Genomic DNA, 26758 nt, shown 5'->3' on the forward strand with positions numbered 1-26758 from the left:
AAGGCCCTCTTCCTGGTTCCCTGTAACCTCACTTCTCGCAGTGAGGGAACCGCCAGAAGGCCCTCTGCGCTTGACCTCAGTGTCCTCAGGCAGAACATTGGGGGTGGAGACGCTCCTTCAGGTATACCTCAAGTACAGCTGAGGGCAAAATACATTCAATCTTGCGGGAGTAAAAGCACGTCTATATTTTAGAATTGCTAGGTTAGGCAGATAGGGTGCCAGAGAGTTGAAATGGGAAGGTGGAAAAGAGTTATACCATGGGCAAAAATCCCTTATTGTGACCAAGCCTCTGAGTTGCTTATTGCTCCTAAACCCTGCACCTTAACTGCATGGAAACAAAAATCTACCAGTTACCTAACAATGGCAGAGGCAAATGACTGCATTTCTGTCAGCATTCCAAAATGGCAACACAAACTTCATGTGATGATTGTACCCTTCTGCTTCCAACACACATGCATGTTTTATCTTTGACATCAATTTTATATGCTTCAGCTCTTAAGAAATGGTTCTTCAACAACCAATATTAGTCAGTCATGATCAGAACCCTGTTCTGCAATAAAGCTTAAGGGTCTTGCAATACCACGAAAGTCTGGACTCCCTCTGAGCAGTTGTAATGCTGATCTCATTAAAAAGCTTTCACACAGAACAAAAAATTGCAATATTGCAATAATTGCAGCCTCAATTATTTTCATTACATTGAAGGCTATTTTGCATAAGCTGTTTTATTCATGGTTTTACAAATTATTGCACATCACTAACAATGACTAGGTTGTTTAATATCCTATTTCCCATTCATCTGTGACTGATTACTAAAAGCACATTGCATGGTTATGCATATGCATTTTGCAGATTTTCCCATTAGTTTGCCTTTCAATCCTCTATGTGAATTATATTTCAAGTGCATGATTGTTAGCTAATAATCGCACTTTCCTTCTAGATAAATAACAGCAAATGTAGCGATTTTCCTCTACTCATAAAACTGGTTAGCTGTAAAGGGAAAAAGAGAGAGACAGAAAGAACAGGAAAGAGAAACGACAGAGGCATCATCGCAGGCCTGTTGTTTTGGCAGACTCGATCAAGGCGGCAGGTGATAACAGGAGTCTCTTTTCTAAATGATTTTTTTTTTGAAGAGTTTCAAACAAAGTTTAAAAAAGAGCTATAAAAGGAACAGGATCTATTCTCTCTCTGCGGTACATGCCAAATCGCCAGGGTACATGCCAGATAGCAAGAGCCAAACCACTATTGATCTGAGAAGGGGACAAAGTAGAAAGAAATTCAATACTGTAACAGAGCAGGGCTACTGAAGTTGTTATTCAATACAATAAAGGGCAATATCCCTTGAAAGGCTTTAATCCCAAATAAATTTGTTGACAGCTGGAAAGCGTAGCTTGATTCCTATTAAAGATTTGGTTTTTCCACGCCTATCCCAATAAGAAGTTGGGTCTTTTAAACATTTTTTATTGGCATTATTGAAGTCTCTATTTGCTGCCTTTATGTCTTTTGTGCCTTTCCTCGACATGCTCTCAAACTAGTCATTGATTTGAAAGAGATTTTCTGCTTGTTAGGGTCCTGTGGATGCTATCAGTCATGCTATTAGTTAGTCTCAAAAGTAACCACGACCCGTTTTTAGCTTTCCTTTGTTTGTTCCCTTTGATTCTCTTATTCTCCTTTGTTTTTGTTTGGTGGAATAGTTCCACTGCACTTTAGATGCGCGTACATATCCTGTTCCCGGCTTTGTATGAGTAACTAATGCCTTGACTACATTTCTTTCTCTTTGATGTCATGGCTTTTAATATACCATCGCAGGACATTTGGGTGGCCTCTGGGTTTTGTTAGTTTTGCAGATAATGTCCATTTTCAAGGCTGATACAATCTGTTATACAATCACGAGGCCTTGAGGCTTTTGGAGGAGAGAGGAATAAATGAGGATATCTATGCAATTATTAAGTTTTTGCTTTCATAACAAATCCATTAGAAAACTGCGTTATCTTTCATTTTAGGAGGGAATCACTCGAGCGTAATGGTACATTCGTGATCTATTAGATTCTTCCTTATAAACTGTTGCCTTAAGTGACATTACAGACAACGTTGCTGGTGTTTTAACACGGGATAGTTGGTAGTTGTTGAAGGTCTATCAAATGAATTCATCAAGATCTTTCCTTAACAGTGTTTTATATATTACAGTTGTTTTACTGATGATTTGTTAATTATTCTCTATAATTTATGCTGTGTTTGTGATGTTCTGTTAAGTTCTATCATGTTATTGTTCTTTATTGTTTGTAAGCCGGATTGGGATTCATTTGAATGAAAAGTGCCATAGAAATCAAATCAAGTCAAACACACATTTAAAATGACTTATATGAAATAGGAACATAGGAAGCAGCCTTTTACTGAATTGGACCATTGGTCCAGCTAACTCAGTATTGTCTACTCTGATTGGCCTGGGCTGCAGACAGAAATCTCTCCTTTCTCTGAGCTATGGTCTAAAAGGTCTACACAATTTTAGCAACCTATGAAGAGCAGTCACCCCTTTTGCACATTCGCATAATAACTAACCCATTGGTTCCCAAATGTTTTCCACTACGGAACAGTTGAAAATTGCTGAGTGTCTTGACAGATCATGTAATTATTTTTTCCTGCCTTTTGTAGCCACTGTAATTCCACAGAATTCAAATTGTGATATAATGCAATTACGTAGGGGACAATAAAGCCATTCTAAATGAAGAGTCTTAAGGAACGATAGAACAAATAACACAATACCCAGCAAGACGAACCAGCAGGAACAACTTCTCTAATCTCTATTTTCTGGTCAAATGCTCTGGAAGAATATATGAACTCTCCAACAGAGAGAGGCTCTTGGGATACTCTTCTTCACAGACTCTCTAGAGCTCCAAAAATGGTGGCATAGTTGAATTGAGGAGTATGCAAACTGGTAGTACAGCATCTGTGTAAAGTGTCAGCAAACATATACTCAGGAGGACAGCACTGAAGGTTCTACATTCATCTGGCTATTCTATCTAAGTCACAACTCCCAAACACATTAGACAGGTTCATAGTTCTGTGCACACATCTGTGTGTTCACTGTGGAGGGAAATGGTGTAGCGACAGTGTACACACATAGGACACCTATCTGCCACACAAAGTATAGGGATGCCTCCACATTGGAATCCTTGATGAGTTGACATGTTGAATTCTAATCATTATACCACAACATTATTTCACTGTTGTTTGGGGAAGCTGGCATTTCCAGTTATCCAACTTTTATGCCATAGTGTTTTTGCATTAAATTCATAGCACAGAGAAATCCCTTTCTCGTTTGCTTTAGTTTTTCATTCTCCCCTTAAAAATTAGACCTCTTCTAAAATCCTTCTTGGTTATAGATTTCAAAATAATAAAGCCACAGATTTTATTCCCCTTGGACTGAAGTGCCAGTTAAGCATTCCTAGTTCAACACACACAGCAGGTTGATAAGATGCTAGGTCAGCATTTTAACTTCAGAATATTTATCCTAGGTGTATATCTGAGCAGTTTCCAGCAGAGAAGTAAGAAACTGATAGCAGGAGATGCAGGCCACAAGCCACTTCCTCCAAGATGGATCCATTGAAGTTAATGGGACAACTTCAGAGGAAAAGATTTGAGTGTTGCAGTCTTAGGTTTGCTTGTTTCAATGTAACAGACTATCTGCAAATGTGAAAGCATTGCTTAAAGTGCATTTCTCAGCACTGCTTCAAACCTGTATTAGATACTGTCACCAGGACAGATGGGACAATTTCAGTTCACCTGATTCATTAAGCCTTAAAGATTGGGAAGCTCTGCAAATCTTATGTCTTAAAAGTTCTTCTATACGCTCCCAAATCCTATTATGATTTTTACCTAGATACATTCCGGAGGAAAGATCAAAGTCATAAAGAAAGCATTGTAAACATATCTGGGGGAGAAAGAGGCAGGCATTTAATCAGGGCAGATCAACTTGCTGCTTCCTTCCTCGTTTCCTTCCGTAATCAATTGGATAATTAGATCATCCACTGATCAGCTTTGCCTTTTTGCCAGTTCTACTTAGTGGTAGTGGTGTCCTTTGCATTTTAGCTTGGTTTCTCTTAGTCAATGGTGGCCAAACTTGGCCCTCCAGCTGTTTTTGGACTACTTCTCCCATCATCCTAGCTAACAGGATGATGGCCGGGGATGATGGGAATTGTAGTCCAAAAACAGCTGGAGGGCCAAGTTTGGCCACCACTGCTCTTAGTGATCCTTTGACAGCATCCCTCATCACTTCAGTCATGACACAGGACAGAAGGAAATGATCCTGTCTATACATTAATACCTGCTGCAGTGCATTATTTCCGGATTGGGCCAAATTACTCCATCAGGTGATGGGTGTGTACATTTATGTCCTTTCTTTTGTACAGGAATCTAATCGAAAAGGGGGTGTGTGATTCACATGTCTCTGCTAGCTTGCTTTTGGTGAAGCAATCGTGCTGAAGGTACAGCTGTGCTAATGCCAGTGTACCCAAACCTATAGAAGTAGGAATTAATGATAAATTTGTAGACCAAGAAACCCCACAAGTCATAGAGGAGAAACATGATGCTGCCTTGGGACAAGGTGCCCAAAGGCAAAACCACTTCAAATATGATTTCGCAATACAGATGCGAAGTGTAACACATGGCCTTACACAAACACACCTGCTGTCTACTTGGGCCTGGTGTCACTGGGTAGCATGTTTGTGTCACCACCTGAAGAAACATCTCCACCCCCATCATTCAGCCCAGACACTGAGGTCCAGCTCCGAAGGCCTTCTGGCAGTTCCTTCACTGCAAAAAGTCAGGTTACAGGGAGCCAGGCAGAAGGCCTTCTCAATAGTGGCGCCCAACCTGTGGAATGCCTTTCCATCAGATGTCAAGGAAATAAACAACTATCTGACTTTTAGAAGACATCTGAAGGCAGACCTGTATCAGGAAGTTTTAATGTTTGATGTATTAATATTAATATTCTGTTGGGAGCTGCCCAGAGTGGCTGGGGAAACCCAGCCAGATGGGTGGGGTATAAATTATTATTATTATTATTATTATTATTATTATTATTATTATTATTATTATTGTCTGCCCATGTCTACAACTGCCATTTTGATTTTCTATATTGCTTCCAATATCACTCCAGGGCATTATGCAAAATTATAGTGGTGGCCCCTCAGCAACAGTCAATGGAGAGCCACTGTCAGCAAGCCCACTGGGTATAGGAGGGGTAAACACTGCTGTTGGAGGGTCCCCACCAGAGAGCAATATGCCCAAGGCCTTCTCAAACCTGGGGATGCCTCTGCTTCGGGAGGCCAGAAGATTGTGCTACTTGATTAAAAGGTAAAGGGACATCTGACCATTAGGTCCAGTCGTGACCGACTCTGGGGTTGCGGCGCTCATCTCACTTCATTGGCCGAGGGAGCCAGCGTACCGCTTCTGTGTCATGTGGCCAGCATGACTAAGCCGCTTCTGGAGAACCAGAGCAGCGCACGGAAACACAGTTTACCTTCCCACAGGAGCGGTACCTATTTATCGACTTGCACTTTGATGTGCTTTCGAACTGCTAGGTTGGCAGGAGCTGGGACCGAGCAATGGGAGCTCACCCTGTCACAGGGATTCGAACCACCAACCTTCTGATCGGCAAGACCTAGGCTCTGTGGTTTAACCCACAGTGCCACCCGCATCCCTTGTGCTACTTGATTAGGTGACTGTAACTATGCTTATTATTTTGCTCTGAATTTCACTCATCAGCACCAATACACTTTCATTGTTGTTTCTCTAGGAGCAGAAAAATGGTGGCTTACATCAGTGTGGTGCCAGCAGCTTCTGAAACATAGTGAAAGTTTCCACAGCCCACTGAACCATGAGAGTGATCTTTTCTGCACATCTCTTACCTTGAAGAGGTTACTGGTTGCCTGCATTGTTGCAGTGATAAATTAAACCAGCCTCTGTCAACCTGGTACCTTACAGATGTTTAGGGCTGCAAACTCCCATCAACTGTACTGACAGGAGCTGATGGGAGTTGTAGTTTAATGTAACTTTAGGGACTAGGCCTGATAGGCAAAGACTGATCTAAGCAACATTTGTGGTCACTTTTATAATACAGTTCTTGGTTTCATGCCATCTTACTCCATTTCCTAGTTCCCTATTCTGTGCCGCTCAGTGATTTCCTGGTCATGATATATAAAGATGTCAATAACAAACATACATTAAATTCTATTTTAAAAATTAATTGTAAATATCTGAGGGTCTGCAGTAGCATCAGACTACACTGGGAACATTTCAATATAACAAGGTCCATGACTGATTAATGATAAAATAACATTTAATGAACAGGTACTCTGTGCCCTAAAGAACCCTAGCTTAAAATGAATTATGTTAAGATAAAACATAAGTTTTATCTGAAGGAATAGTACACTTTTGATTTAAGTTTTCCTTAGTCTAATAAAATCTTAATGATTATTAAATATTTAAATTTTAAAAAACCCTGCCATGCTCCTACCAACTGTTCCCAAACTTAACCCTCCTGCACTTTGTCTGAATAGTAGTGATTTTGTTAAAAAATGGGAACTGCCAAAGGTCAGCCCTTTGAGGCAAAAAATGATCACAGTAACATGCTAAAGCTTTTTCTAACTAGGCTGCCTAATCTGCGCTATGGAAACGGCTGCAAATCAGTCCAGAATCTATGGGTGAGCTCAAGCAATGATTTAAAATGGGAAGAAAAGGTATTGGCTGAGCTGAAAGGGAGTCTTGCAGCAGCAGAAAGTGTTGTCACTTGAACAAAGCAGCTCCTCTGAATTATGACGATTCCCTATCCTCCTGCAACCCGCTGTAGCCCATCCCATGCCATTCTGCAAGTTCCTTCAATCCTCTGTTGTCGCTTTTGACTGGTCGTACGTAGGGTTCCTGTAGGGAGAAGAAGCCAGGAATGCCTCATTGGGTGAGCAGAGTCCTGCTCCTGCTTCCATGGATCCAACGCATTATAAAAATTGTTTCCTTTCTCATTTTTCCACTGCTGAGCATTTCTTGTGCACGCACAGGTATGGTCTTATGCCCTTTCTAAAGAACAACAAAACGTCACTGGATTGGCTGTGTGTGAGGCTGCAGTTAAATAACAATGCTACAATGGCCGATGACAAACGAATCTAGTGAATGGATCAAGTATATAGTGATTTACAAATCAATACGGCTGAGATTTCTGGATAACTGACAAACAAACTTTGCTCTCGTCAACCACTGAACTGAGTGTGTGACAAAGGACGGGGGTGAGGGTGGCATTTGCCTGATTCATACTCTGCTCAAACCACAAGAACCAAGCTGTACAAAAATGTTCTAACATGTGTAACCACAAACTGTGGTATGACGCTAAACAAGCTGATTTAAAAGGACAAACAATTATTTCAGTAAAAGGCCAAATTCATTATGTAAACTTTTGCAATTTCCCACTATATTTGAGGAAGTACTGTATAAATATTTTGTACCATGTTCAGAGAACTCCTTAGCATTAAAGTGTTCAGGGTTTGTCTCCCAGTAAATCAAATATCAAATACAGTGGTACCTTGGGTTACAGACGCTTCAGGTTACGCGTTTTCGGGTTGCACACTGCGCCAAACCAGGAAGTTCCGGAACGGTTACTTCCATGTTTTGGCACTCATGCATGCGCAGAAGCGCCGAATCGTGACCTGCGCATGTGCAGACACGGCACTGCGGGTTGCAAACTTGCCTCCCACACAGATCATGTACCTTCATTGGCATCAAAGTATAAAACATTTAAAAGCCCTGGGATAATTAAAAGGACAAGGGTGAAGCTGTTGAAGGTCATAAGGTCAAACTGTGATCATGTGCACTTATATATTCTGCTTTGCCCTGTCTCTTCCCTGAAGGGATAGTTTGTTAGGAACCCTTTTGGGTAAAATTGTGGCTAAAAAGGAAGCTACTGGAGCAGTCATATCTTTGTCCCGATCTGCCAGGAGAAACCTCGTTTGGCTTCTTCTTGGAGTTATAAGCCGGAGGTCCAAATTTTGCTCAGCATCAGTTGGTCAGGTCTGCTGTGTAAAGAGCAATCCATCTAAGAGAATGTGGTCCATTGAATCAGGTATTCCTTGGTCACAGGCACACAAACCGGATTGATATGGAGTCAGTGGCGTAGCATGGGTTGTCAGCACCTGGGGCAAGGCAAGTAATTTGCGCCCCCTAACCCGTGGATTTGTGCCCCCTAACCCGTGGATTTGCACCCCCTAAACCTAACCCCCAGATGTTGCGCCTCATGCGGCCGCCCCCTCCTGCACCCCCCACGCTACGCCACTGTATGGAGTTTGTGTGAATCTGCCTTTGGTCACTGCAGAAGTGAAAGCTCTTCGATGGGAGGGGAGTAGTAGATCCTTTAGATATTTGGCACATGTTCCGTAGAGTGTTGTGATACCTAAGGCCTCCAGAGAACAAGATCTCAGAGTATGAGGTAGCAAGTGCTGTCTTTCGTGGTCGTAGAGGCAGTACACACACTGGAAATAAAGGGAAGCTACTGGCTTTCATTTAAATGATTATCTCATGGTCTGATTTCCACAACAATTGGCAACATATGAAGTTGTCTTGTACGGAGTCTGAGCCTCGGTCCATCTAGACCAGTGTCGTCTACACTGACAGGCAGCAGTTGCCCAGGGTTTTAAACAAGGGACATTCCCAGTCCTACCAGGAGATGCCAGGGATTGAATCTGGAAGCTTCTGTAACCAAAGCAGATGCTCTACCAAAATTTACAGGACAATTCAGTGTAAACAAGTGTAAAATGATGCACGCAGGGGCATAAGAATATTGATTTCATGATATGGGATCTGAACTGGCCATGTCTTGGCCAGGAGCGAGACACTGGGGTCACAGCAGAAAGCTTGATGAAGCTTTCAACCCAGCGTGTGGCAGTTGTGAACAAGCAGATTCCATGCTAGGGATCGTTGGAAAAGGAATTGGAAACAAAACTGGCAACATCCATAATGCTACTACAAAAATATAGTGTGCAACCCTATTTGGAATACTGTGTACAGTTTTGGTTGTCTCACCTGAAAAGCAATATTGTGGAGTTTTTTTTGGGGGGGGGAATCAGAAAAATGCAGAAAAGATTAAGGAAAATGATCAAGGTCATGGAGAATCTTTTCCATGAAGTGGGTTTTGTGCGTAATAGGCAACATGGAAGACGTGTATCAAAATTACGCACGGCGTGGAGTTATTTTTATAGCCTGTCATAGAATTAGTGGACATCCAATGAAGCTCAAGGCTGGAAAATTCAGGAGAGATAAAAGAAAGTGAGGAGATTTCACCCCTCCCATACCCAAGAATCTCCTGAGCAGTCTGCTGATTCTGCAGAGAGGAGGAGGCGTGTTCTTATATCTACTTATTCTGCTCCAGCACCACATCAGAGAGAGAGAGAGTTGGTCAGTGAGTGAGTCGGTCAGTGAGAGAGTCAGTGAGTGAGTCAGTCAGGGAGAGAAAAAGACTGAGTGTTATCTCTGTGTAGATAAGGTCGCTGCAGAAAGCAGCTGTAAGACTCAGTGCAGTCCAGCATCTCCATTTGTATATAGTTTGTATAGTACAGTAGCTGTTAGTGAATAAAAGAAGATATTCTTCAGCACTGTCGTCCGAGTGATTTATGCTCTGCTGTACTCTGCTGTACAACGACTGTCTTCTTGTTGGAGTGATTTGCGGTGCTCACAGCTCTGAGTTGTGAGTCCACGGCACTTGGACCTGTTCCTGTGAGGAAGGTGGTCTCTGGAAGTGCTATCCAGCTCGCCTAGCCCAGTCGGGGCTGAAGTGGATGAGTCCAGTTGGTGACAATGGCTCAAGGGCGATGCTGACAGAAAGTACTTCACAAAGTGCACAGTTAAACTGGAATTTGCTCTCAGAATGATGGCCACCAACTTGAATAGATTTAAGACAAATTCATGGAGAATAAATTCACCAGTGGCTACTACGTCCAATGGCTGTGTTCTTCTCCCACTTCTGAATACAGTGGTACCTTGGGTTACATACGCTTCAGGTTACAGATGCTTCAGGTTACAGACTCAGCTAACCCAGAAATAATACCTTGGGTTAAGAACTTTGCTTCAGGATGAGAACAGAAATTGTGCTCCGGCGGCACGACAGCAGCAGGAGGCCCCATTAGCTAAAGTGGTGCTTCAGGTTAAGAACAGTTTCATGTTAAAAACGGACCCCCAGAACGAATTAAGTTCTTAACCCGAGGCACCACTTTACGTATTACTGGTAACCATAGGAGGAGGGAAGAGTGCTTTTGCTCTCAAGTCCCACTTGCAGGCTTCTCATTGGGATCTAGCTGGGCACTCTGAGAACAGGACGCTGGACAAGATGGGTTACTGGTCTGAACTAGCAGGACTATTCTTTTGTTCTTAAGGTTCTGTGGCAATGGGAAGCAGAGACAACAAGTCAACAGAAAGTGCTGTGCTAAACTCATAAACTGAAGCAAGTTCTATACAGTGGTACCTCTGGTTATGAACCTAAATCATTCCGGAGGTTCATTCTTAACCTGAAACCGTTCTTAACCTGAGGCACGCTTTCGCTAATGGGGCCTTCCACTGCCGCCATGCCGCTGGCACGTGATTTCCGTTCTCATCCTGGGGCAAAGTTCGCAACCTGAGGTACTACTTCTGGGTTAGCGAAGTTTGTAACCCGAAGTGTTTGTAACTCGAGGTACCACTGTAAATGTACCCCATGCATCACAGAGTGAATTGTACTGTGAATTATATAGAGCTCTGAGAATTAATCTGTACATGGGCACAATAAAATCACTCAGGTTTCCATTTTAAACGCTCTGGTCTTCATCACAGTAATTAATTCCTTTCTGATAATCCAATATTTTTCTTTCCATTCTGCCTTACATCATTTTTAGTGCTGTCAGAGATGGTAAGCGGATAAGCAGCAAAGAGTGACAAAGTGCTGAGAAAAGCATTTTTGAAAGATGTTACCTGATAATTTAAAGGTATGCTAAATTCTTTTAACAGTAATGGAAATTATACATGTGCACTGATGGGAAACAGAAGCACCAATGGTCCAGGATAGCCATTAAGGCACAAATCCCAGAAAGAAAATGTTAACTTTGAAAATGAGCTGCTGTAGGCATTTAACCTATGGTTCGCGGAACATTCCTGGGTTTATTTCCAATTATTGATGCCGTGGAATAAATGAAACAGTACAACACAGTACATTTATTAACTATAAAATATGGCTTATTTTATTCTGTTCAAAGAAACGTTTTGCTCTGTTCTGAATCTACCAGTACCTGTGAGCGGTGTTTGGAATGAACTAGTTCAGGTGAATGAAGTTCACTTAGCTAGTTCAAGGATCTCTGAACTGGATCTGAAAGTTATTCCCATAAGGTCCAGATGAACTAAAGGTGAATAATAATAATAATAATAATAATAATAATAATAATAATAATAGGCCCTGTGGAACGCCCTCGCAGCATGAGATGTCAAAGCGATAAACAACTACCTGATATTCAGAAGACATCTTAAGGCAGCCCTGTTCAGGGAAGTTTTTAATGTGTGACATTTTAGTGTATTTTTGGTCTCTGTGGAAGCCGCCCAGAGTGGCTGGGGAAACCCAGCCAGATGGGTACAAATAAATTATTATTATTATTATTATTATTATTATTATTATTATTATTATTATATGCCACCCTTCATCAAAGATCTCAGGGCAGTTCACAAGATAAAAGCATTTTGGGATAAATCTTCAGAAGATTTCACATTCATCTCCCCAACACCACCAGCTGGTGGCCCAGATTATAACCAGTTATGGTCAGCAATGAGGACAGCCTGGTCACCCTTTAAATAGACCAGGGCTGGGCTGGGTACAGCCTCCCTGCCCTTGATAGGCCTGTCGGGAGATGCCTGCCCCACACCTGGAAGGTCCTGAATGGCCTAAGGTGGGTGGCTTCTTGTGGCCATTCCCTCCCACAGCTGCACCAAAATATGGTGGCCTCCCTGGACCAATTGTGGCTATGCCGTGCGGCAAATGATGCCTCCCCCTGAGTCCCAGATGAGCAGATATATCCAGTTATTGTGTAATGGAAATTTGGGAATGTGTAGTATTCCGAAAACAAAAGCCCAAGCGTGTTCTCCAATAAATGAGAGCACGTGTTGCGGTGTGGGCCACCGGGCCAGGCCTCTTGATGCCAGGCTGGTTAATAGTTATTGCCTGGCATCTGTGATTGGATAACCGGGTTGCTGGGGCAAATTGTATGTTGCAAATTGGGTGGGTGGGACCATAGTCTTTAAATATTGGTGCACTCTGGTTTCTCTTTCTCTTTGCAGAGTGCATCGGATCACCCGCCCACCCGCCCTCTTTTCCGGTTGACCTTGCTTTGCCTGTCATGGGGTCGTCTGCCTTGGCGCAGGGGCCTAGTAGGAATTTTGCCATTTGGTGATTGGCTGTGCCATTTGGTTTTTGCCTACTACTCAGCAATTCGTCACAACTTGTAAGGTTGTGGTTAGGCATTGGTTATAATATGCTGGTGGTGGAGGGGTCTGAACAGGCTGTGCCTGTCCCTCCTATTGCGCTGAAGGGAATTCCGTTAAAGGAATCCTGGGGCTTGCCATGATTTCGTCCAACCCCTGTCATGGGACCAGGGCCGCCCAATCCCTGTCATGGGAATCCTTGTCATAGGACCCGGCCGGCAAGCTTTCGGGGAGCAGCTGGGGAGAGCGGCGTGGGTCCGACGCTTAGCTCAGATGACCCCCAAGTTTGACTTTCCCTTCTACTGGCTACCGATCGGACCTCGGGATGTCAGTTCTGTCCCAGGCGGGGGGACAGATAGTCATAACCAATGTCTAAACAACCACTCACTGATTTTGTATTTTAATAAAGTTGTGGCCAAAATAGTGCCCAAAAACCAAAACTAAATTACGTGTTATGTGTGAAGTTATTTGAGGGGTGGACTGGGGACCTACACACGCAAAGAAGAACTTGCCAGAAGGTGAGTTGGCCTGAATCATACGCAGAAATTATACATGTCTCTTCCCCACCCCGGAGAAAGCATGTAGGAATATTATGTTCACCTAGTAGTAAGAGATGGTAATTATCTTCCTCTGGCGCTGTAGTACTTCAAACGTAGCGACAGAAATGTCCAACGATAGAGATTTATATATTGTGGTTCTACAAGGTAGCTACTTGAACTTTAACACTTTCTTTCTCCATGGCTCATTATGGTAATGGTGCCTTAATGGCTGACGAGCCAATTGAACTCTGATTGTTTCCCATCTCATGATGTACATTTGAGGGTATTGCAGTGCCAGATTTTAATGATGTCTGCTAATGATGTCTGCGAACATCTCTTTCCTTTCCAGTAGTGGAATCTTTGGGATGGCAACATTTTTAATGTCTAATTATGCTAGTTAAAACAGCTCTGCCTCTCTTTTGTTACAATAATGGAATTTTTCCATGGTTAATGATGCCAGATGAATCTAAACTGGATCTATCTTTCATAGATAGTATAAGTATTTTGCAACAGTTTTAAACCAGGCTCTTTTCTCTCCTGTGAATCTTCACTTGAATATATTTTTTCGGGTTTTTTTACTTGGTAACTTATCAAGGACATGGAGAAGACAGTACAGATTAAAAAATACTATGTTCTAAACATGCAAATGCATAAATATATGAGAATGAATGAACATCTACCTAACTTTTTAATGCTTCTCTGATATTCCATGAGATTCTTGAGCCTGAGATAGTTCTAAATCCATGAAAGACTGTCATTATTTTAAAATAACTGGAGACTGCTAAAACATATCGCTTAATCAAGAGGTTTGGATAGGCACCCACATTAATCCTCCTGGAATTTGCTCATGCTTTTTAGTTATGCCTTGAAATAAATGTGGTTGTTCAGATCAATGTTTCTATTTTGCTTAGTGTGATGAAAGAGCAGGAGGCATTTCCAGGTTGAGATAATGTATGTTTGCTTTTACCTCTTTACCTTAAGTTCTAAAGAAGCGATTTCAGGAAGAGCCATCACAGCAAACAGAAACCTGTCAGACGCACTTATATAATTATCTGTTTGCTGATCTGCTTTCTTATATTTTACTTAGTTCACTTTCTAACTGCTCAAATCCCTACACTCAGCTCTGAAGCTCAGTGGGTGGCCTTGGGCGATTCACTACCTCCCAGAGCAAAATGCTGAGCTCCTCAAAAGAAGGGCAGGATAGAAAGATAAGAACTGCATAATCTGGTGAAGCATAATATTTGAGAGGGCTTTATCTATCTGTCTATCATCTATCTATATCTATCTATCTATCTATCTATCTATCTATCTATCTATCTATCTATCTATCTGGTAACCTTTTATTAATTTTCCAAAAATAACGACAAAAAAGAAGAAGTGAAAATAACAACAACAATGCATAAAATAAAGAAATAAACATTTTTTTAAAAAAAACACACAACAACATAATTTTTGCTTGCCTTCCCTCCACTTCCCCTGTTAGTTCCATTGTTTAATACTCGTTCATGCACCTCCTTAAAGCCTTATATTCTTAATAATCCAATTTTAAACCTTCTTCATCTTATTACAAGTGACTTTTAAAAGCTATACTAATGTAATAATCTATACACAAAGCTTAAAAGATATGCATTAAACATTTGCCCCCTTTTAAAAAAAAATCCAAGTCCTCTTTCTTTCTTGGGTTTCAAATTAACTGATTTGTCCTGCATAGTTCAATAGTTTATTTTGCCAATCTTCTTTATCTTCTTTGGCGAAGGCTTCTTCCTTCTGTCGGAGCTGGCTGGTCTTGACCTGGCGCCCACTCTTATGCACAGGAATAAAGTCTTTCATTCAATAAATCCATCAAGTCCTGTACATCTCAATATCACAACTTCAATTTTTTTAAGAACAATTATTTTCCACATTCCCTTCAAATCTTTATATGTCTTTCCCCATGCCTTTTAAAATGATTTTACATTGCAACCACGTATAGTAATCTTTTATACTTTTTGCAGAGAGATTAATATATAGAAACTTTGTCACAAACTAGGTGAGGGTCTGGTCAAGCCACTGTTTGGAACTTCAGTGAATAATCATGCCATATTCATAATATGCAGGCTAAATTTTGGTTCAGATTTCTCAGTAAAGGTGTGATATTACATTATATGTTGCTCTCCACCCTCCTTTCGAACAATTGAGTACTAAAACTTGTTTTGTGGCCTCCTTCCCCACTTCCCCAAACTTTTTGACTTTGGGGGATGTTGGAAAACTTTCCTGGTCCCCCCCCCCTTCTGTTGCAAACTATAAAAATTAGGATGAAGACAGAAAATAGAAAAAATAGGTAGATTAGCAGGTAGGTAATACCTGAGACCTCATAATGAATGGCATGTTCATTAAGGCATAATTATTTCAGAAACATTTGGGATCTCCATAAACCATTGACTTCTATGGCAGTTTAAGTGTTGTTCCCTAGGTCTATTCTTGATCCCTGAGTTTTTGTCATTAATGCCTCATGTGTCTCGCTAAACAATTGCAGTGAACAAGATGCTATCCATCTGGATTCTCAGATGCCCAGCTGGGTTCAGATAAATTAATAACTTAGCTCTTCATTCTGTTAAAAAGAAAGGAGATCATTCCTCTTTTCTGAAAGCATAAAAGATTGTACGAACAGAAACTTGTCATTATATCCATCCAGAATAGCTCCATACCAATTAAACATAAAAAGAACTACTGAAGATAACAATATTATAAATGAAAACAGGTAGACAAAGAGAAGTAGAATCCTGCCAAGTACATTTAGTTCTTCCTAAAATGTACAAAAGAATTGTGTATATGTTTTTTAAAAAAACTTTTGAAACAGCTGTAAGAAATTCCATCCATTCCATATTATCGCTCAAAGTCTAGGTATTTTGAAGTCTGAGTTTGCATTTCAATCAATATTTGCCATCAAAGCCTTGCATAAAAGGTGAAATTCATTAAAGATTTATATTGATGAGCATGTGGCATATGTTTGATATGCAATTATATGTATAATTAATTAGCAATTTGGACTAGATCCCCAATGCTAATAATGTCTTTCATGAAGTTTTCCCCTCCAATGAAAACAGGCTCTGAATTCCTAAAGAAAAGGCATTTCTTAACCCATGCTCTATTATTACTTTTGCACTGATGCAAATTTATGGTAATATTTTAGACAGAGGACTCAGCTAGATTGAGAGCTGGACCATAAAGAAGGCTGATGGCCGAAGAATTGATGGTTTTGAATTATGGTGCTGGAGGAGACTCTTGAGAGTCCCATGGACTGCAAGAAGATCAAACCTCTCCATTCTTAAGGAAATCAGCCCTGAGTGTTCACTGGAAGGACAGATCCTGAAGCTGAGGCTCCAATACTTTGGCCACCTCATGAGAAGAGAAGACTCCCTGGAAAAGACCCTGATGTTGGGAAATATGGAGGGCATAAGAAGAAGGGGATGATGGAGGACGAGATGGTTGGACAGTGTGCTCGAAGCTACCAGCATGAGTCTGACCAAACTGCGGGAGGCAGCAGAAGACAGGAGTGCCTGGCGTGCTCTGGTCCATGGGGTCACGAAGAGTCGGACGCGACTAAACGACTAAACAACAACAACAAAAAAACACTCTGGCACCATATGGCGCTGTGGAGTCCCGTCTCCCTACTAGATTTCCCTGTATGAGTTTACAACTGAATCACTTCTTTGACGTGTCTAGATCCAGCCAGAGTTTGAGCTCTGATTCTCATGTCTAACTGGCAAAAGAAAGCAATCTGGAAAATATGACAAACAATACATTAATAGTTTTCCGTCAAAAATAGCTGGATATAATTTGATACAGTGCTTTGCTTTACTTAAGTCACCTGTGATACGACTGTGATTGGCTGCTACACGTGAAGCTGGAGGATCATAGAATCATAGAATCATAGAATCATAGAGTTGGAAGAGACCACAAGGGCCATCGAGTCCAACCCCCTGCCAAGCAGGAAACACCATCAGAGCACTCCTGACATATGGTTGTCAAGCCTCTGCTTAAAGACCTCCAAAGAAGAAGACTCCACCACACTCCTTGGCAGCAAATTCCACTGTCAAACAGCTCTTACTGGCAGGAAGTTCTTCCTAATGTTTAGGTGGAATCTTCTTTCTTGAGGAGGCAGGGGGTTCCAGGCACTCTCCAAAGTGAAAAAGCAGGAGAAATTTGGAGCAGAATATCCAAAGCTTTCAGTGTTCATCCACTAATGCACAGAATCTTGGAATTAAAAAGGTGAGTTTCAATTCTTGGTACTATAAGGGTGGTGCTGTGGTCTAAACCACAGGGCCTAGGGTTTGCCGATCAGAAGGTCGGCGGTTCGAATCCCCGTGACGGGGTGAGCTCCCATTGCTCAGTCCCAGCTCCTGCCAACCTAGCAGTTTGAAAGCATGTCAAAGTGCAAGCAGATAAATAGGTACCGCTCTGGCAGGAAGGTAAACGGCGTTTCTGTGTGCTGCTCTGGTTTGCCAGAAGCGGCTTAGTCATGCTGGCCACATGACCCAGAAGCTGTCTGCGGACAAACACCGGCTCCCTCGGCCTACAGAGCGAGATGAGTGCGGAACCCCAGAGTCTGTCACGACTGGACCTAATGGTCAGGGGTCCCTTTACCTTTACCTTTTACCAGCGGGAAGGTAAACGGCGTTTCCGTGTGCTGCTCTGGTTCGCCAGAAGCCGCTTAGTCATGCTGGCCACATGCTGTATGCCGGCTCCCTCGGCCAATAAAGCGAGATGAGCATCGCAACCCCAGAGTCGGCCACGACTGGACCTAATGGTCAGGGGTCCCTTTACTTTACCTTTTAAGTTGCATTATAACAGGGGTGACATGGCAGTGTGTGTGGGGGAAACAAGTAACTACATTATAATAGTATTACTTGGCAAGAATCATAATGAATGAGATACCAGGCTGAAAATAAGGAACTGAATGGGTTGCATAGGGTCACCCTTCCTCTCACCGTATATTAGAAGAAGAAGAGTTTGGATTTGATATCCCACTTTATCACTACCCGAAGGAGTCTCAAAGCGGCTAACATTCTCCTTTCCCTTCCTCCCCCACAACAAACACTCTGTGAGGTGAGTGGGGCTGAGAGACTTCAGAGAAGTGTGACTGGCCCAAGGTCACCCAGCAGCTGCATGTGGAGGAGCGGGGACGTGAACCTGGTTCCCCAGATTACGAGTCTATCGCTCTTAACCACTACACCACACTGGCTCTCTATTATTGTCACCACCATATCAGTTTGTCATTATCCGATGGCTGCCGCCACCCCGTCCCAGCTCGGACAACTGGAGTTTGGCAAGTGTACTTGAAAAGTGTTTGCTGGTGATTCCTAGCCCCTTTCACAGAACTTCAGCTCCTATAATTACCGTATTTTTCGCTCTATAAGACACACCAGACCACAAAATATTCTGAATCTCAGAAGCCAGAACAGCAAGAGGGATCGCTGCGCAGTGAAAGCAGCAATCCCTCTTGCTGTTCTGGCTTCTGGGATAGCTGCACAGCCTGCATTCGCTCCATAAGACGCACACACATTTCCCCTTACTATTTAGGAGGGGGAAAGTGAGTCTTATAGAGTAAAAAATACGGTAGTTAGGGAGATGAAATGGAGGCCCGTAGCATAAATGCATCCTCTTTGTTCACTTCTCCCATATTCAAGAGCTGCTCTCTCCTCCCATTATTTTATCCCCAAGAGCTGGGGTCCTTTTTCTTCCTTACCCCCATCATTGCCACTCTCATTTCTTCTAGTTTCAGAAATGGGGGGTGGGGTGGGGACAAAATTGCAGTTACTTGGCAACCGTAACACAATATCTCCAGGCTGTGAGGCACGTCGGAAAGAAGAAAGAGCAAAAGCTGGATTGCCTTGAAATGGCAGCCACAGCAGACTGCAACACAAGTCTTCCCTTATGAATGGAACAGCCTAGATGTTGGAACACTGGGGAGTATCATTATTTTTTGAAAAAGACAAGCCAAGATTTTCTACTGACAATTTTAGCTATTGTTCAGAAAGCCTTGCGCAGGGGGATTTTGTGCTATCTGGCTTGTATTAAAATACCCTTTTAACCTTAACACTTTTAAGAACATTTATCATTACAGACAATTATAATATATGCTCTAAAGAGGCTGTAATTCCATCGTCTCATTCTGATAACATGAAAATACCACCTGAGCTGCAATACCTTGCATGTCATCAGTCCCTGGAATCATCTGATGAAATTACAGTCCCATTATGTATAGTTATTATTATGTATAGCCCATTATTCCTTCTCTCAAGGCTGGAGCATATTTTGCGAATATATTTTACTTCCATGAATTTTTGTGAAAGCAAATATGATCTGTTCAGTCCAGCTTTATAAACAGGTGACATAGCAAATCGCTCACCTACCAAAGGCTGGGAATAAGAAAATTACTAAACTCGTATTTGAATTGATGTGGCAATTTAAAGTGATTTTCAGCAACCCACCCCTGAGTGCCAATGACCCTCTTTACTTTGTCCTTTTCTTATATTGCTTGTACTGAAGAAAGCTATTCCCAGGCTCTATAAAGCCATGCGCTTAGACACAATATATATCAATAGTGAACTAAAGAGTGTTATCATCACTGATGAGAACTAGGGGAGAGATCAAACCTGAGATTGCATGGTAGCCGCAGTCTGTGGGACAGTGATCTAAATCTGCCTCATCCAATTTCAAAACCATATATAACTAGGAAAGTTGTAACATAATGTGCATTAACGGATTCTCAAAGGAGTTTGTTCTGTCTTCCACACAGGCCTACCACTAAGTAGATATAGCCCACGAGCTTGCTGAGTCACATGCTATGCAACCCTATGCTTCTGTATCGCCCTAAATGCTACATATCTTGAGATTCACAGGCGGTGCGTTGGCCAGAGTGCCTTTTACCAGCTTGTAGCTGGTTCACTGTGGCCCCAGCTAGAGAAACCGGATGCTGCCTCAATTATACAGGCCCAGGTTACTCCCATGCTGTTGTAATCATCACACATCTTCCTTTGAAGGTGGATCAGGAGTATCAACTGGTACAGAATGCAACAGGTTGGATGCTGGTGAGACCCAAGGAATCAGAGCACACACTGGGGACCAGTCTGCATTGGCTATCTATTCATTTCCAGATCAATTTTGAATGCCAGGAAAGTAATAGAGCAGGCATAGGCAAACTCGGCCCTCCAGATGTTTTGGGACTACAATTCCCATCATCCCTGACCACTGGTCCTGTTAGCTAAGGATAATGGGAGTTGTAGTCCCAAAACATCTGGAGGGCCTAGTTTGCCTGTGCCTGCAATAGAGTTCCACTCATACTACCTCACCAACTGCTACCGCACAGCTCACTGTCGCTGAGAGACTGTTGAGCTGTCATGCTGTAATTTGTAGCTCCACCTCTCAGCAGCAACTTAAATTGCAGCACGACAACATCCTTAGATTTTTATTATATCTACAGAAACGTCAGTGAAATTTTGAGAGCATTGTTGAAAAGGAATAAGGGAGAGGTCACATTGTCACATTTCCTGAAAGGAGAAGTATCAAAGTGGTTTTCTGGAAAGTCTTATTTGGTGCAGAAACCACACAAATCCTGAGACCCGTCTTCGGATATAAAGACAAATTGACCTCTGTGTTCCAGAGCCACAAGCTATTACAACTAGCTCTTGGAAGAGCAAAAACCCATCTGTTTATGTTAGTGTGACTCACTTGAAAAATTAACTGCTGGTGAATTGCATCTGGCCAGTTACGTTTGGGTGGAAGGTTTGAGATTGTTCTTAACAGGTTCGAATGCAGAAACGTGCATTTCTAAAATGTGTCATGGAGTCTTCCACCCCTTTCTTTTATTTTTTTCCTGAAAAACATTTTCCTAACCTAGAAAACTTTTCTTTAATCAAAATAATACACTAGGTAAATTTAAATTCAGGTAGGTAGCCATGTTGGTCTAATGCAGTCGAAATAAATATTTTTTTTTTTTTTTTTTTTTAAATGTCCAGTAGCACCTTACATACCAACTAAGTTTGTTCTGGTATAAGCTTTTGTGTGTATGCACACTTCTTCAGATACCTGAAGATAGGTAAATGTAAGTTATGTGAATAGTCAAAGTGTTATCAACACATTGCATTCAACCTGCATTGAAATCCACTTAACGAGCCTTGATACCTGGAACAGCCTTCACCAACTTCATGCCCTTCAGATGTTTTGGGGTATACCCTGTCCTCATCAGCCCAAACCATCATACCTGTTTGCAAAGCACTTGTTGGTGCATATGTTGCATATCTTCTCTAGGTCTGTGCTACACAGCTTCAGACCACAAGCTTAGCAAATTGTTTCATGGAGAGTTTATTGGGACCCGCATCTCCTTGATAGCATGCAATAATCAAATGTCAGCATAGGAGCATTTCCCCACAACCTTGTGACAGAGTAAGATGCTACATCCCACAGCATTATCAGGCATCTGGTCTTTAAACAAACATGTGAGCAGGAGAACAGGTTCATGGCTGCTAGATATGCTCCCTGCATGTTGAGACTTATACCAGCCAAACCCCTACCTTCTGTAGGCACACATTTGGTGTCGGTGTGAAGGGGCCTTCTGGGTGTCAGTACATATAGGCCTTCTCTATATTAGGGGGAATCCTAGGCCAATTAGCGTTCCCCCCCCTTGCATGGAAGAGCCCTATATATATACACATGAATGTGCACAGGTTTCCTTCACACTGGTAGTTATGTGCAGATATCAGGGCACACATGACTGACTATTGGGTGCAATCCAGATACCCACCCCCAAAGGTGTGAGGGTGTTCAGAACGTCTATCAGCCCCAGCTAGCATTGCCAGTAGCTGGAGATGATTGGTGTTGTAGTCTATAGAATCCGGAGGACACCACATTGACTCAACATGGTTTAGACCTTGTCTTCAAGAGTTTAGAGGTCAAAGATGGGTAACATTGCATGGAAAATGACAGAAGCCTAACTAGATAGCTACAAATCTAAGTTATGGGCAATGAAGAAACACATAGTATACTATTTGGAAAGCTAAGGAGCTTAGGCCAATAAAAAAAAAGGTGTCTATGAGCTGGGAACTGCCAGTACAACCTGTATTAATTGACATAGTTCTTGGCAATTTATTTTGGCTGTCACAGTGGAAACTAAGGAGTGATTTAGTACGTAAACTTAATTATCCTGTCAACTTTAGAGGTTGCTGCACATCACGACTACAGTGTGCAGTGAAAGCTTAGCACTACACCTCTGGAGAAAGAATTTCAGTCTCGAGGGTTGTCAATCTACCACCTTTCACAAACACTGAATTCAATTTTAGGGAAAGAATTCAATTGTTAAAGCACAATCCCTCTTTTCTGACAGCTGTGAACTTTTATTTCTTACTTTTGCATTAACTGAGAGTCAGGAGGGGTCAGTGGTGGGCAGCCAGCAGACATCATTCTTCCATTTGCTTTCACAGCTCAGGTTCTTTTCTGCCAAATGCAAACTTTGCTTGCACCTGTTACTATATGCAAGTAGAATAGGATGTCCAGCGTAGTGATCAGGGAAACGTTCAACATGTCACAATTGTGACTCATAGATGTGACTCATCCTAGCATATCATCTCCTTTCCGAAGGCACATGCATAGATAATATGAACCAAAGTTTTAAGTGAAATGCCTTGCATTGCATTCAGAAGCCTGGGACTCTTAAAAGTCAGACTCTGGATTCAGATGCAGTGCAGTACATGTAGAATTTTGTCTTATAGCTTCTTCCTTGTGTTTAACCACAAGCAGACCAGTTTTCTTCATTCCAGCACCCCCCCTCCTTGACCTGTGAGTCTAGTTTAAGCCCAGGGCATTCTGAAAATCCTAGCCTGGATCAAGGAATAGATCTGGCATGAACCTTGCATGTTGTGATGCTGTTGAAGAATCCAAGCAGAAATGGAACAGCCAGAAATGGAAACCATTCAACTGAATATCAGTGGTATTTGCTCTCATTGCTTTTCTCTGGGCAGAATACTCAAACTTTACATATGCAGGTTATTTTCCTGCATTGTTGTTGATATTTCCCTTCCATTGAAATGTATGTTAATTGCATAATCAAATACATAATTAGTTATTTTCCTTGTGTTCATAGAGGATAGACAGTGAGACAAAGGTTTTGGTGGAAGCCGAACTGTAGTGGAACGGAAACAGTACTGATTGCAATGAACACAGGACAGGATAGAAATGGTTGCTTACTTCTATCCCTGGTTGTGCTTGTGATGGTTCTTAAAATATATCACATGGGTAAAACAATCCTAACCCTGTTTGGGGGTGATCAGAGCTTGGGGAACTACAACTACATTCAAAGCCCCATCAGCTCTGCCAGGCGGAGCAGAAGATAGAAAGTGGGGGTTTTCTTGAATGTTTTGCTGCACCAACTCCAGAGTAGTATGTCAGAGGAGCTCAGATCAGGCCCCTCTCATGGCTTTGGGTGAGCCATGACACACACACACACAGAGGGAGAGAGAGAAAGAGATGATGATGATGATGATGAAGAAGATGAACAAAGGAGCAAACCTGTATAAACAATGGCTGTGATCCAGGAAGTAATTTCAGGCACCAGGATAGACAGAGCAATAGAGCTCTTGTGCTTTGATTCCTGCAGAGCACTTCCCCTCCCCAATCTCTTTCTCCTCTGTGCTGCTTTGTGAAATGCTTTTGAAATGCCCTCCAAGTGTTCAAAATAGCTTGTGATGCAGTGGCAGCCAGGGAAAAGGCCCGGGTTACTGTGCTTCAGGTGTGGGAAGGATTGAAGCCCTGTAGCACCCATAGATCTGATCTACCTGTTCCCTGCATGCATTCCAAATTTTATATATGAGAACAGTTAGCTCCTGCCAAAATAATATCTGACTCTGTCTGCAAGTCGGAAACAACTAGGATATGTCTCTCTGCTTTATGATTCCTGACAAGGAGCAGACTTAGGAAGGTTTGTTCAGGGTTTTTTTGGATTTTCCAATTATTATGATTGAATACAAGGATCATTTTGTATGAATAAGATACTGTTGTAGAAAGATGAGGGGAGATGTTGTATTGTTCTCAAAATGCAGTGAGGTAATGTGCTGTTCTTATTTTACGTAGTAATGACTTTGACAAATCTGAATCTAATTTCCTGGTCACCTTTTGTTTAGTTATATGGAATGATATATGTCTTGAACTGGACAATGAAAGGAAAGCGAAGGTTTCATGTATTCTTCCTTCTTGTTACTAGGCAGAGGGGAAAGCCACAGACACACACACACACACACACCAGTTTGCCAGGAGCAATGTTTCCAGCTCAGCATAGTGGTGGGATGGGTTTGGGCCCCAGCACATGGTAGTTTCCATTATGTCTTGAGTGGCATAGATCAGGTAGTCTCTTGGAAGTTGGACAGCCCTGGCATAGATTATTCCAATCTTGAATCCAGCCTAGCCACGGAACTGGATTTCTGGCCTTGGTCAACCTGACGGACTACCGTTTCCAAGAGGGGCGTGTGACATACTTCTTTCTGACATCCATTCAAACACTTCTTATTGTGTTGGTATTATTAGGCTAGTTTGGCAACTGAAGCATTTCTAAGGTACAGGGACACCTGACCATTAGGTCCAGTCGTGGCCGACTCTGGGGTTGCGGCGCTCATCTCGCTTTGTTGGCCAAGGGAGCCGGCGTACAGCTTCCGAGTCATGTGGCTAACATGACTAAGCCGCTTCTGGCGAACCAGAGCAGCACACGGAAAGGCTGTTTACCTTCCCGCTGGAGCGGTACCTATTTATCTACTTGCACTTTGACATGCTTTCGAACTGCTAGGTTGGCAGGAGCAGGGACCGAGCAACGGGAGATCAACCCGTCGCGGGGATTCGAACCGCCGACCTTCTGATCAGCAAGTCCTAGGCTCTGTGGTTTAACCCACAGCACTAGATTTCAGTAATTTACGGTTCATGGTGAGCTTGTCATGACTATCTACCATCATGAACTAACCAGTTCAAGGGGAATTGCCAAAAGATACCAGGACATCAAACAGTAGCTCACCTCTTTCTGGAAGCCTCTAGACGTCACTAAACACTGAAGTGGTCATGGAAACAGGCCCATATTTTTATCTATCTATCTATACATATATATAAAAGCTCCTTCCTTTAATATCCATTTGGAATGCGCAAGCTATTGTAACAATAAGACATGATTTAATGCTGCCAGCTAACATATGGATGGAGTGTAGCTTTAGCTTCTTATCTTGGTATATTAGTTCCAAATCCAAACGGGATTTGGAAAGAAAAATGCTTTCCAGGTGGTTTTTGAATTTTCTTTTTGACAGTGAAGGCCTATAGCCTTGTTGCTGTTGGTTTCTTTTCTTTCTTTCTTTTCTTGCCTTTATTTTTTTCTGTTGGATTGCATTCCTTTATCCTATGATAACTCTAAAGTTTCAAAATGAGCAGCTTCCACAGTGTTCTCGAATCCCCTATTTATTCTGGGTGTTTCATAAACTATTTATTCTGCAAAGATTCACAGGGGAGGGAAAAAACACACACTATTTCATCTCAAGTGTCGCACATCTCAGCATTACCGAGCTATTATTAAATATATTTAATTTAGTATTTTATATATTGATTTTCGCTTTCTCCTCTTTCACAGAGGCTGACATTGATATAGTGCCTGACAGAATTAACCTGTTGGTTCTCCACCAGCACCACCTTATCTTTTAAAACTTCAGTCTCAAATCACAATCAGGAACATGATGAAATGGGTTTTGTATATGAGACTAAGAAGATAAATTGAGAGTAGATATGCAACTTAAGTAAATAAAGTGATTGTATGGGCAGTCATTTTCCCATTCATATAAGCTATTTATTATTGGACTGATTTCAGGCGTAGACTGCTTTACCATAACAAAAAAAGAAAAGAAAGTATAGCTCTCTGAAAAATAAATGGACGGCAGTAAAAAGGAAAATAAACTTTCTCTGATCTTAATACATCTCAGTGATTCTGGAAAATATAAATACATTTATCCACTTAGAAATCCTTTTACTCTGTAAATTAGTTTTAGAGATTGACTCTACATAAATGCATTTTTCATTGCCACACACTTCTTGCGGGTTCAAGCAGGTCTCCTAAGGAAGGATACTAAGTCTGTAGGGGAGAGAATATGGGCAAAATCATTCTTATGTGCAAGGTTACAGAATTTCCTACCCTCCAAGATGTGTCTGGTGCAATTGTCAGAGCATCCTTATGAAATAGTTTCTGTTTGCTGAAGATGTACCTCTTTACCCTGGTGTTTGATGGGTAATATTTTTAAGACTGTCATTGGACCAGTGCTATAGACTGGTGCACTTTTTGCTGCTGTTGTTGTTAAATCTGAGGTGGGGAACCTTTTCGGCTCCATCGGCCAGATCCTTTATCAGGATTTGCCTCATGGTCCAGATCTGACTACAGGGTAGCCCACCTGTCAATCATATGGGGTTCATGATACTAGGCAACAAATGCCTTGAAGAGTGGGTTAGACCACAAATATATTCCTTCTGGCAAAAAAGACCCAACAGTAATTTGAATGGAGTGTCTAACATGCCACAGGTTTATAAAGACCTGAAGGGTATGGTACGTTCCAAAAGCTTCATGCCTGATATCCCAGAATTAGTATGGTAGGTTTTGTTGTTGTTGTTGTTGTTGTTTGTTTTAAAAAGAAGAATACATACTGTGAGAATGTGAGAATCCCTCACTACAAGAAGCCAAGTTACAGGGAACCAGG

At 42.0% G+C, this 26758-nt stretch overlaps 1 long non-coding RNA gene across 1 annotated transcript in view; it reads right to left on the reverse strand.

The window, feature by feature from the left end:
• Nucleotides 1-2804: 2804 nt before the first annotated feature.
• The window catches only part of LOC310660187, a 39033-nt gene continuing 15079 nt past the window's right edge, over nucleotides 2805-26758 (reverse strand). Inside the window, exon 3 of the long non-coding RNA XR_014503285.1 lies at nucleotides 2805-2944. This is a non-coding gene — a long non-coding RNA (uncharacterized lncRNA). The remainder of the gene's footprint in view (nucleotides 2945-26758) is intronic.

This window comes from Podarcis tiliguerta (assembly GCF_965153285.1).
Source record: "Podarcis tiliguerta genome assembly, chromosome: 11".
In the NCBI taxonomy this organism is placed as follows: Eukaryota; Metazoa; Chordata; class Lepidosauria; order Squamata; family Lacertidae; genus Podarcis; species Podarcis tiliguerta.